This window comes from Octodon degus, unplaced genomic scaffold (genome assembly GCF_000260255.1).
Source record: "Octodon degus isolate 3935 unplaced genomic scaffold, OctDeg1.0 scaffold00129, whole genome shotgun sequence".
Taxonomy (NCBI): domain Eukaryota; kingdom Metazoa; phylum Chordata; class Mammalia; order Rodentia; family Octodontidae; genus Octodon; species Octodon degus.
This window is the reverse complement of record NW_004524705.1, coordinates 2979588-2992470: the sequence shown is the minus strand read 5'-3', so window position 1 is coordinate 2992470 and position 12883 is coordinate 2979588. Positions and strand designations below refer to the sequence as shown.

The window sequence follows — 12883 nt, the reverse complement described above, 5'->3', positions numbered from 1 at the left end:
GCTATCTCTCGGCGTGAGATTTGTTGTAAGAACATTGCAACTGCAAAGGGCAGGGACAGGTGGCTTAGGGGGAGTGGCCCTGAGAAAAGGGGGAGCCACTGTCCTTTGAGATGAGCAGCTACATCTTGAAGCCAACCACTTCTATTCTCACTGTCACATACATACGTCACAGTATCCCTGCTCATCCCTGTTCTGGAAATACTCTCCCATCCACCCTGCTACCTGGTCATCTGAGGGTCACCTTCATTTGCCCCTTTCACCATAGTGGAATGAAGAAGATAGGAATTCTGTTCAAACTGTTGCTATCAGTTTGACTGATATTAAAGAGACTAAACATTGAGAACAGATATTTCTTTCCCTCTCTAGGCTTTTCTGAGACAAAAGGCTCTCTGCTCTTACCTTATTACTTCTAATCATAGAGCAAATTCCCTGTTCTTTGCTTAAACTAAAACAATTGGTTTCTGCTACTTCAGCCCCAAGTGACACATGCATGGTGCACCCCAAGGGGTGTGCAGACATGTTTGGTCTTTTCTGTGAGGGCGCAAGTCCACCTGCCCTTCTTGTTTGAGAATTAATGTTAATGGACTCAGTGTTATGCGTTGCACCTAGATGTCCCCCCAAAGTTTCACGCAGTCATGGGGTGGACTTCTAGCAGTAATGATTTCTTCATGGTCCAATGCTAGGATAAGGGGTGTGAGTGCTGCCCCCACCCTGGGGCAGGCAGCCTGTGTACAACAAAAGGAGGGACGGAGGCTCGCTCCTCCTGCCTGCTCCTCCCTACCTGCTCTTGCTGTTTCACTATCTCCCACCACTATGAATGGCTGCCCTCTGCCCTGTGCCACTCTGCCTTGGAGACTAGCCGAGTACGGACTGAAAGCTCTACTAACTGTGAGGTAAGTAAACCTTTCCTTCCTTAATATGGGACATGAGGTATTTTATTTCAACAAGAGAAACATCACCAGTCATTTTTGGCCCTGAGCTGGTATGGTCTAGAGACACCTAGGTTACACATTTTCAATCCTATAAAACAAGAAACAAGATTTGTTACAAAATGCACACTGTCCAGAAGATAAAAACAGATCAGTTGCTTGGTTTGTTTTAGATCAGACAGAAACATCTCCCCAGACTCTTCCCGAGGGCCTCTGTGTAGTGGGCTGGGAAGAAGCCTGAAGGGAACGCGCTCACAATTGTCAGAGCTTCTGCTGCATGTGCATTTCTACAGTGGAGACCTGTGCTTTAAAGGAGCTCTTAACAAGATCAAAGCAAGTAAACAAAGATTTCCTTCCACTAGAACCAAGATTTATCTAAGAATAAGAAAATAATTTTTTTAAAAAAGAAAGAAAAGTAGGCTGTAAGAATTGAGCTTCACAGGGAATTTACTGGCCCTATGTCCTTCAGAAGCATTAGCCAGGCTGGCCACACAAGGGCTCTGAGTCAGGACTCTGCCCATTGTGCGGCACAAAGTCGGCTCCTTCATGGGAAAACCTGACTGGGTTTGCATCAGATAATTCATCTTGGGAATCTGGGTCCACATTTTTGCCCTTGTGTTTACAGATTTTTCTCCAAATATCCAAAGATTAGGTAAATGTTTGATCTTTCAAAAGAAGTATAAAAATCCCAACTGGACAATCTGAATTGTTTTCCTAACTTATCCTTTGCAATTTAGCCTCTCTCTTTCTCCTGCTTATTGTTTTTTCTGGCTAACAGTAATCAAAAATACATGTCACTGATAAAATTTGAATCATGCAAGAAAACAGGAAAGTTAAAGGACCAGTGAAATAGATCAGTGGACTAAGTGCCTGCTGAGGCAAGTGCAGGGGCTGGGGTTCGATTCCCCAGCACCACAGCTTGCACCAGCCCTGCCCCTGGGCATGCTGAGCAGGCCACCGAGGCCAGGTGTGGTGGCCCATGCTTGTAATCCCAGTGCAGGGGAGGCTGAAAACAGGAGGATCACTGTGAGTCTGAGCTATGGAATGAGACTCTGGACCAAATACAAAAGTAGAGTAATTCTCTGTGACCGCTGAGTTCAGAAAACAGTCTCTCAAGTGATCAGCTAAAGGGAAGTTAGTAAGAGACACACACTAGAGACAAGAGTCACAGTCCTCCCCCCGCTCCCACCAAACTGAACAATGTGCAAGTCCATCTGCCCACATTTTCTCTTCCTGTCAGGGCTTCTCAACCTGATTTTTTTTTTTTCAGAACCAGGGATTGAACTCAGGCTCTTGTGCTTGCCAGGCAAGCGCTTATTCTACTGAGCCATCTTCCTGGCCAAATACAAAAGTAGAAAAAAATGGAAGGTTAAAAAGTCCTGCACATACTCTCTTCATTTTCATTTTATATATTAAAACAGAGTTCAAATGTTCTCATGTTTTGTTCCAAAACAATAAGTATCAGCACATGTATGAATCAATTACCTTCTTTTTCTTGAGGTGACGTGGTTGCCTATAATGTGTTTACTGTAGACATATTGCAGCAGAGTATGCATTATGCATACCCATTCTTGTAACAGTGGAAGCATTATAGTATGTACATAATAAACATTTGAAACAATAGTTTATGACATTAATATGCTTGCTTCTTGAGGACAATTATTATCAGAAACACCTAGTTCTCTGTGTGTGTAGCTATCACAATATACACATACTTTTGACATTTTTTTTTTTGCAGAACGGGGGATTGAACTCAGGCCTTTGCGCTTGCCAGAGAAGTGCTTATTCTACTGAGCTATGTCCCTGGTCCACTTTTAACATATTTTAAAAGCTAAGAGCAAAGTACAAAATGCACAATTTGGAAAAACTGTAGGACAGACTGTCCATTTGTGTGTGTGTGTGTGTGTGTGTGTGTGTGTGTGTGTGTGTGTAAAACTTGCCCCACTTCCTACTGATTTGATTCTTAGGACTCTCATTTCTAATTTGCTTCTTTGTGACTCTTGATTTTAATTACCATAATAATCCTCTCAATCATCTGAAAATATATAATGAATGTTTGCCGCTGCTCCCCACTCATTAAACCCTGCTAATGTCTTCGCAGATGAAGACAGAAGCAAATTAGCTGTCAGTATTATGTTTTATGATTAGTGAACTTTAACCTGAGAGCTCCGTGATACATGACGGCTTTAAATAATGTCTGTGGAGCAGCACTCGACATCCTCTCCTTTCTCAAAAACATAATGTGCTCACAGACACTAAAAAAGGGGGAGACCATCCCAAAGTAATTAGCTCTCCCGAGAATCTCTCATTTTGTGGGACAGATTGCCAGTCCTACGAATGGGAAACTCAACTATCCTCAAAGAAGGAAGAAGCTAAACATCTCCTCTGAGGGCAGGAGAGCTCTAATTTTCTCCTTGGATATAGGCCATGGGCAATGTCTTCAGACTTTGGGTTTCCTCTAAGGAAGCAGTGAAAGGCCAACAAATTGGCTCCCCCAAATTAAAATTAGTGCCCTCACAAGTTGACCCTGTCCCTCTCATTGTTCAAAGTAGTTCAGCGTAATAGCTAGATAGCCATTTGAACATCACCATTATGTTATTTAGGGCTCCACTGTAATTCCGTTCCTAATTCCAATTACCATAATAATCACCTGGTAGAGTAGCTTTCTGAAAGTCAAAAATCAAAGCAGTTTCTGCTGAGTGAGTGGGGCTGCTGAACTGCACAAATCAGCATTTGCCCCACATGATTTTGTGGCTCTTTCTGATTCCAAGTACTAAGGAGGGAATCACACCTGAGATCTTCAGAGTTAGTCAACCACAGCAACACTATTTGGGGAAGTTCTCTCCTTCTTCAGCTTCAAAGTGGAATCCACACTGCTAGTAAGCAGAAAATGAGTATTGCTCTCTCCTGTTTTTTTTTTTTTTTTTATCTCATTTGTACCAGTTCTCTTTCCCAGTGTGCTTTGAGAAGGGCCGTGAGGAGCTCAGAGAGGCTACGTCTGCCTTTTGGGGTGCACACATTTCCTTATCGTATAGCACAGGCCTCCTAACTTTCACCTTGCTGTCCACACAGTCCTGCAACAGTCCCTCCTCCAGAGCAAGTGGGCTGACACTACTGTTTTACAGAAGACTAACAACCCAGCTTCCTTTCACTTGCTGGGAAAAATTCCTATTATTTGGGACGATCTGTTAGCATGGAGAATTGTTAAGCTACTGCTGGAACGCTCCCACCAGAGCCCGAGGTGTGAGTGGTCTATGTCTCTAACTTGGATAATTTCAAGACCTTTTTCTTTATACGGCTATATTTTAATTTTTGGTTTTACAGAAAGATTTCACTGAAAATAACTTCTACCACTTATGCATTGATCAGTTGGAACACACAACAGGATTATTTTTCAATCCTGGGGTTTAAAAAGTTCACAAAGTTAGCTGTAGGCTGGTCAGGCAACAGAGGACACATGGGAGGGTGTGTGTGTATTGTACTATCTGGATGAAGGTACATGACATGGTAACCTGGGATTACAATTGTACAGCATGATACAATCTGTAGCATCTACAGGACACTGTGAGGCTGCCCTGGAGCCACCTCTCTGTTATCTTTCTGAGATGGTAGACGTTGCTTAGTGTAGACACTGTAGCCATCCTCCTCAAATTCTTCAGGTGGAGCCTCACCACTCAGTGAGGTGTGTTTGGGCACGTGGCTTTGGAAGAGGCAGTTTAGGGCAGGAACAAGATCTTGAATAGTGCTCGTGTCCTCATGAAATGGGCAGCACCACAGACGTACACACAGAGAACGCCCAGGCAGAGACATAGCAAGAAGGTCTACACATGCAGCCCAAGGAGAGAGGCCTTCCAAGAAATCAGACCTGCAAAAACTGCGGCCTTGCATTGTAATTGTTTAGAGCTATGAAAAATGCTTTCTCTTGGGTAAGTCCCATCTGTGGTATGTCTCATGGCAGCCCTGGAACACTGATGCACGCTGTTTCTTTAGTTTGCAAAGACCACTTCCAAGAGGGAGATGTGGCGGGAGGAGCGCGCCATCCAGACGCTGCATGGCAGTGGTCGCAGGGGGCTGCGTGGTGCACACCTATAGCTACTCACTAAAATGCTGTACTGTGTAACCACCTCATTTGTGCCTTCAGGCAAGAAGAACACTTAGAGAGCAATTTTTCCAAGAATCCTTGGCTATTTTGAAAAAACTGAAAGCAAAACTAAGTATCACAGCTTGATATTGACCCTTATGTGATTCATGACCATTATAGATGTTTGCTGCTAAGACTTCAGATTATATCACTGAAGCAGCTATTAGAATTCTCCAGAATATTAGCCATTATTATTCATATTGCAAGTTTTCCGTAGTAAATTGAGCAAGTACTGAACTAAATACCTTAAATTGAAAATAAAGCACAAGGGAAGTAAATCTATCTTTAATACACCTTATTTTTAAAAAGTAAGTTAAGATAACAAACTTAAGCACCTGCAGGGATAAAACCCTCACTTCTGATCACTGCACTGTGCTAATAGCGGGGAACCTGGATTCTGGCTCTAGACTTAACAGTTCTGTTGAGGCTGTGCTTTAATGAACTTCACTTGCATTGGTGGTATCTGTGTAGTTTTAATGTTATATTGCGCCATATTTCTTTCACATTTTATAATAAAAATATGACTTTACACCAGTATTTTTGTTAATTCTTTATATTTAATAGTGCTTTATTGGCAAGGTGTTGAAAATAATGACTAATCTGGTTCTTGGTGATCTTCACCCAAACTACTTTCCGTTCCTCTTTTCCCTTCCTCTGTCTGCCCCCTTCAATCTTGGCTTCCTTCCAATCCGTTACAAGCACAACACACGTAGATAATTTTTTTTTTAACGTTTATTTAGTGTGTGTGTGTGTGTGTGTGTGTGTGTGTGTGTGTCCAGCTCAGCCCACCAGGGGGTGGGCTGGCTGGCATGTGGTGCTGGGGGATTGAAACGCGGTCCCTGTGCTTTGCCAAGCTTGTTCCAAGTAGGTGCTTTAGACCACTAAGCCATCTCACCAGCCCACATAGATAATTTTCAAAGTGAATTGATTCCAAGATTTGTAGAATGGTCATGGCTTAAATGTTACTTTTTTCTATCCAGAGGCACATGGAATATTTTCCACCTTTACTCTCATCGAGCAATCAACTTTCAAACAGCTTCTGCTGCTCTCCTTCAGAAAACAGGTTGCCTTGAGATGCCTTCTTTAGCACTTTTTTAAAAGAATGAATGGGCAGAGAAGCAAGGGGAGATAGAGAGGGCCTAACTGTCTTTCCTGGATGCCGTCCCTGCAAGTGCAGCCGTAGCAGCCAGTGGCTTGTGAGCCCCTGCAACCTGCAGAAGCTGAGAGCCGAAGGTGACCGCGGGGGCCTGGAAACTCCAAGGTGCCATTGCTTGGGTGGAGACTGGTGGAGTTTCAGGCTCCTCTTTGGGGAATCTCTGATTAGAACTTGTTATCTGCAGGATGTCAATTTTATACGTAGCAGCATGCACTGGGAATTCTGCCTGATGTCTTTATAGGCCTTAGGTACTCGTTCATTTCCTATCTCCAGGGTTTTCTGTCTTTCTCTAGGCTCTGACCCTGATGCCAAGCTACACGTCATAGTTTTCACAAACCTTCCAGTTGAGCTCTTGTTGTGTCTGCAGACTTACCCTGATGTAAGGGGAAACACTGATTCCCTGAGGTGTCTACTCTGAGGTATTTAAACTGGGCCACTTGTAGACAACATCAGACTGAAGTAGCAAACGCCCCAAGTCATCTTAAAATCAGGCTTCACTCACTAAGGATACACCAAGGTTGCTTATCTGGAGATGCTTAGGAAGAAACTTAAGGTTCTAAAACTCTAAGCTAGTTTTTCCCAAACAAAGACCTGAGAGAGCACTCAAACATCATAGACTTTGATGTCTTGAATTCAACAAGCTGGTCAAATAAAACCTGGGTATTCTAAATAGTTGTAACTGAAGAGTATTGGGTGATTTTAGTGCCCCTGGTGTATTTTTATCCACAGGTATATTTTTATACTTTGCCTTATTGGTACCAAAAATTACCATGCTACTCTCTTGAGCTGATTAACAAAAAACACAATTTAGAAGTGATGACTTTGCACTACTAAACAACAAAGTACATTATTATAAATAATTTCAAGTAAAAAAAAAAAACCCAGAAGGATAGTTGAATCTTCAGTAGGCCAATTAAGTAATGTCATGCCTTATGAGACACAACTTTATTTCCATAAAGTATCGTCTGTCCCATAAACTACTAATTTCCGTTACATTTTGGATGGAAAATGATTTTATTTTTTAAAAATCAATTTGTAAATCTGTTTTGATTTTAAAGCTGTACCAGAATTATGAAAAAAGAGACTGTACTTATTTTCTTTTACATGTACACATTGTAATAACAAAATTTTATTTATTTATTTATTTGATAGAACCGGGGATTGAACTCAGGCCCTTGCGCTTGCCAGGGAAACGCTTGTTCTACTGAGCCATCTCCCTGGCCCCCAAGATTTTAATTAGGAACAGAGATTTGTGGCAGTTTCACCCAACCTTTTTTTTTTTTTTTTTTTTTTTTGCAGTACCAGAGATCAAACTCAGAACCTTATGCTTGCCAGGCAGGCGCTAGTTTTTCCCCTTGAAAACCACATTTTCCTCTCTAAACTCCAGCAACCACTCATCTTTCTACTGCTTCTGTTATTTCGCTCTCCCCAGATTCCTGAACAGTTGGGATTTTGCAATGTGTGGAGGTCTTAATACAATTTCTTGTTCAGCAGTGTGGATTTGGTATCTTTTATGTTTGTTCCTGGCGTGGTCACTCACTGCTTCTTGGCACTGACTAATACTCCACGGCCGGCATGTATCAGTTTGCCTATCCGTCCACCCACTGAAGAACAACTTGCTTCCAATTTTGGGAACTGAAGAAGGCTGCGGGTTTCTACCGCAACACAAAGTTTCAACTCCTGGTTGTAGGAATCAAGGCCTGAGTGGCTGGATCACGTTCTAAGTGCACGTCGAGTAGCTGGATCACGTTCTAAGCTCATGCCCAGGTTGCTAAGGAACTGCCCAGCTGCCCTCCAAGGTGGCAATGCTGATTTGCACCCACCCGCGGTGAATGAGAATGCCTGTTGCTGCCTTGCTGTCAGGGTTTGATGGTGTCTGTGGTTTGGGACGCTGGCTCTTCCAATAGGTGCGGCACTACCTCAAGCAGCTTTCCAGTGATTCCCTGTGCTGTGCTTAAACGTCCCCTCTCACTCTCCTTGTGAACTTGAATTGCTTTGCAAGGGTGTTGCGAGGTGGGACATCTAGGAGGTGATTCAGCCGTGAGGCTTGATGAGTGAGTCGGTGCTGTTTCCAAGTGTGGATGATGAGGGAAGGGGGCTTGGCCTGGCCGCCTCTGCTGGTCTCGGGCCTGCGCAACTGCTCTTCTACAGGGGCGACGCGGTGAGAAGTCCTGACCGGTGTCCTGCTCCCAGCTCCCGTGGTGCGGCTGCACGCCAGATGCATTTCTTTTGTTGAGCGTTTCCCACTCTGTCATATCACTTGCCACCTGCAGATACTTGATGAGGTGTTTGTTCAGGTCTTTTGCCCATTTTTAAATTGGGCTGTTGACTTTCTTATTGCGGGTTTCTAGGAGTTCTTTATATATTTCCAAAATCAGTTCTTTGCCATATGGATCTTTTGCAAATATTTTCTCCTAGTTCATGTCTTTCATAGAACAGGACTTTTATTTTATTTTAATGAAGTCCAGCTTGTTAATTATTTCTTCCATGGATCATGTTTTTGCCATTGTATTAGCAACTATTCAACTTAATAATATTATCTTTTATAATGTTTAGTTTTTCTATTAAATAGGCTTAACAGAAAAACTTGCTTGTTCCTTTCATTTAAAATGTGTTCCTCTTACTTTTGGCCACCTTAAAAGAGTCAAAGGGGAATTTTGCTCAAGTTCTCTTCCACTTCCTTTTCTCTTTCACAATTTTCCTTCACTCTGTCATTTATACATTGTCAACATTTACAAAATTTATGTTCTATTTGGTCACACTCAACTCCACATTTGTTTTTAATTTGGGATTGCATTTAAATATGTGCTCTGAGCACCATAAATTCTTCTCTCGTCATTTCTGGAGCTGGGCTGGCTGAGGTTTGTCTCTGGCAACAAGCCCCTTGGAGAATAATATTTCTGGTTTCCTGTCTGTTCAGAACTGTGCCCTTTGTACTTAGGGGATAGTTTGGCTGAATATAAAATTCTTACCCCACACTTCTTCCCCTTCAGAATCACAGAGGTGTGCTTTTCTTTCCTCAGCCATTGGATAAGGGTGCAGGGAAGTCTGAGGATCGTGCGATACGTTTTCCCATTACAAGTACCTGATAAGCCTGGAATTCTTATTTTGAATTCCAGTTTCCTGATGGCTGTTGGTGTTGACGATTCTGAGTTAATATTTCTGGGTGCAAAATGCATCCTCTCAGTAAGTAGTTTTCAATCATCTTTTACATCAGGAAAATTTTCTTTAATTATATCTTTAGCAATGTACTTTGTTTCATTAATTTATTTTCCTCCCTGGCAGCTTCAAAAGACTGTATTGAATCTCTTTCACCAGTTTTTATAGTTGTACCTTTCACCTTTACTGAAGGTTGTCTGTATTAATATTCAGTAGAATGTAGAGTAACTCCACTCTTCTTCTAGACATTTTTGGTTGTTTTGCAAGGTACATGAATGGGAATATATTTATTCAGTAAATAATATAGGGTAATTAACAAATATGTAATGAACACAATAATGCTACCATTTATGTTTAAGGATACACTTCAGAAATTTTTACATGTCACCACATGAAAGAAATATTTTTGGGGCCAGTGACATAGTCCAGTGGCAGAGCAGCTGCCTGGCAAAGTTGAGGTTCTTAGTTTGATCCCCAGTTCCAAAAGAAAGAAAAACAAGAAATATTTTCCCTAGATACTTAAATTAGCTATGGCACAATATTCAGTTTTATCAATGTATAATAATGCAGTTAATCAACTCTCTTGTTAGGAGCAGGTAGGTGGTTTCTCCATTTATATCAACACATTTTCCTAAATATATTTTTGTCCTATTTGTGTCAATATTTAGGAGAGTTAAACCCCTAGACAGGCACTGCTGGGTCAGGTTTGTGTGCAGTGTGTGAAAGGATATTTTTCCAGCTTGACGAGCAACCTTGATGGGGACAAACAGCAGAGCGTGACACAGAGGCAAAGGGGAACAGGGGAGCCCACTGGTGCCATGTCCCAGCTGTTCTACCCAGCGTCATTCATCTTTTCAATCTCCTTGTCTTAACATGTAGCAGAAAATATCGTCCCAGCCAACATGCTGCAGTTTCTTGGTTGCTCAGGTAATGGTTCTTTTGCAGTTCTAGTTGCTTCTGTCTCCTAGAAATGGCTGGTCACTGTGATGCATAGCTGTTACTTTTTTGTTTTTTTAATGTTTTTAGTGCAGGATCTACAGGCTCTCACTACACAGATCAGACTTGTAGTGATCCTCCTGCTTTCAGCATCCCAAGCACTGAGATTTCAGGCATGCACCACCACTCCCTGTCTCAATCGCTGGCTCATTGGTGCTGAGGATTGAACCTTAGTCTCTGCACTCTGCCTACGCAGGCACTTTAGTCTGCTGAGCTATCTGGCTGGCATTCATAGCTGTTATGTTGATGCACATTTTATAAGTCAATTCCCAAGGGGTAAGCCGTTCTGCCTCTGTACTTCCTGCTTGCTTATCCAGTATGAAGCCTACATCACCAAGATCGGCGCCTGCATTTGGAGGAACAATTGATTCCTAGTCAATACCTGTCTGTTGTTAAACAAACCTGCCTCCAAGTCCTGGGTGTTGCTTTAGTGTTTCTGCTTGTTGTAGTAATCAGCTGATGCTACTACACTGGGAAATGTAAATTGGATGGTTTAAGCAACCAACAGGATTTCTCACTGTTCCGGAGGTGAGCAAGCTTGCAACAAATCTCCCAAGTTTCCATTTGCACACTGGGCAGGCTTCGCGCACTCGCTGGTCTCCCAGCAGCCATTAGCTCAGCTGGCAGGGGGAGCAAGCTCTGCCCTTCATCTCCTTGCAAGGGTTCTTCCATATCCCATTAGAAGGATCCACACCCAGCCAAGTCTCATTGCCTTTCAAAGCTCCAACTTCCAATTGCTGCCACGGTAAGGGTTAAAGTTTGGACACTAGAATTCTGGAGGGGTACAAACATGCAATGCAGAGTACTTTCTTTCTTTTTTTTTTTTTTGTGGAACCAGGGATTGAACTCAGGCCCTTGCACTTGCCAGGCAAGTGCTTATTCCACTGAGCTATCTCCCCGGCCCCAAAGTACTTTCTAATTTGACAGGTAAAATGACTTCTCACTATAAGTAGACACTGTCCATATGTCTGTCTTCTACCAGGCACTCATCTCTGTCCATATTTTCTGCTGGGTGGTTCATCTCATTGTTTCTTTTTTTTAATTTTAATTTTTATTTTTTTTCATAATTTTATTGATAAACAGATAGCAATGAGACAGTTTCAAATCAAATCTCTAGGACAGTTTCAATAACTAACACACTGCATACATTCTTCTTAGTAGTTAATTGCTGTACAAGATGTGGACTTGATATGCTATTTACAAACATCATTAGAACAAATCATTCTATTCATTAACAGAATGTAACTATATATCTATCCCATCCACTTTGCATACACAGATACAAAATGGACATTGATCTGTATCCCCTTTTTTTCTAAGTTCCGTTATTGAATATTATAGGTGTGTAAACTCAGCAAAATATTCTAAAAGAGTCAAGTAGCCCATAATAGCATTGGGTCTTCTGTTTAACTGGCAGTGTCAGAAATTATTGACCTGAGTCCCTCACAGCTCAACATAACATCATGGCTTTACTTCCTATATTTCGTCTTCATATTTTTCTACTGGATGGTTAAGACCAATGTAAATCAGGACCTATGCAACAAGAGTTGTAGCTTTTGGGTCTGAGAAGGTCAGTCAAATCCCCTCAGGATTTATCCTGAGATCCTGTACCTCAGATTGTAGAACCTTTGTCAGTGTCAGCCATGTGGATGAGTCATGGCCATTGCTTGGCCAATGTGCTCTCTGTGAAAGCCTGAGAGTGTTTTCTCTCCATGTGACTCTCCTTAGGCACACTCTACATCATCGATCACTTTCCTCTTTGGCCCCATAATCTCCTTCATCGGAAAATTTGGGACAATACCGAGGTACATGACGAAACACTACAAGTTCTCATATGTCCTGAGTCTTACTTGATCTTAGAAGTTTAGGGCCAAAATGTTGGCTTTCCTTGCAGCCCTCCCATCTCATTGTTATTGATCTGAAAAGTCGTCTTGTTAAAAATTGGGAATTCAAGCTCTTGGCTATGTGTCAGTGAAGTTGTACTGTTAACAAGTTTCCTTTTCTAAAGGACGTTCAGATATTTTCTTTACTGATGAACTACATTTAAAGCATAACATTAAAGATCAAATAATTTTAATGCCTATTATTTATGATATTTATCAGACATAGTACCTGGTTTATAGTTATGTAAGTAGTAAATATATGTTGAGTGAAATTAACCATGAGTTTGCTAGTTTCTTGGTGCTGAAGTTTAGACTTCGTTTTCATTTATAATATACAGAATAAAATTTCTCCCCTCCAAAATTTTCTGTGTCTTAATTCCCTAAATTGTAAACATGCTGAAGCTGGAAATCAATCCCATGTGAGAGGGCAGGATGAGGCCCCATTGCCTACAGCAGTCAAGCTACCTCAGTCTTGAGAAAAACATCCTGCCTGGACGTTGTGGGCTATTAGTCGGTAGGCAACATTGTGTATTATAACTTTACAAAGGTATAAGTAAAGGCCCTTACTGTTGTTCAGGGCTCATTTCACCAGCCAGGCAGATGGGCCACCACCCGACCC

At 41.9% G+C, this 12883-nt stretch overlaps 1 long non-coding RNA gene across 1 annotated transcript; it reads left to right on the top strand.

Annotated features, from left to right (window-relative positions):
• The first annotated feature begins 855 nt into the window (after positions 1 to 855).
• On the top strand, positions 856 to 10332 carry LOC111812552. The gene is made up of 3 exons (XR_002818039.1): positions 856 to 893; positions 6520 to 6645; positions 10125 to 10332. It is a non-coding gene; the product is annotated as an uncharacterized LOC111812552 (long non-coding RNA).
• Positions 10333 to 12883: the final 2551 nt, after the last annotated feature.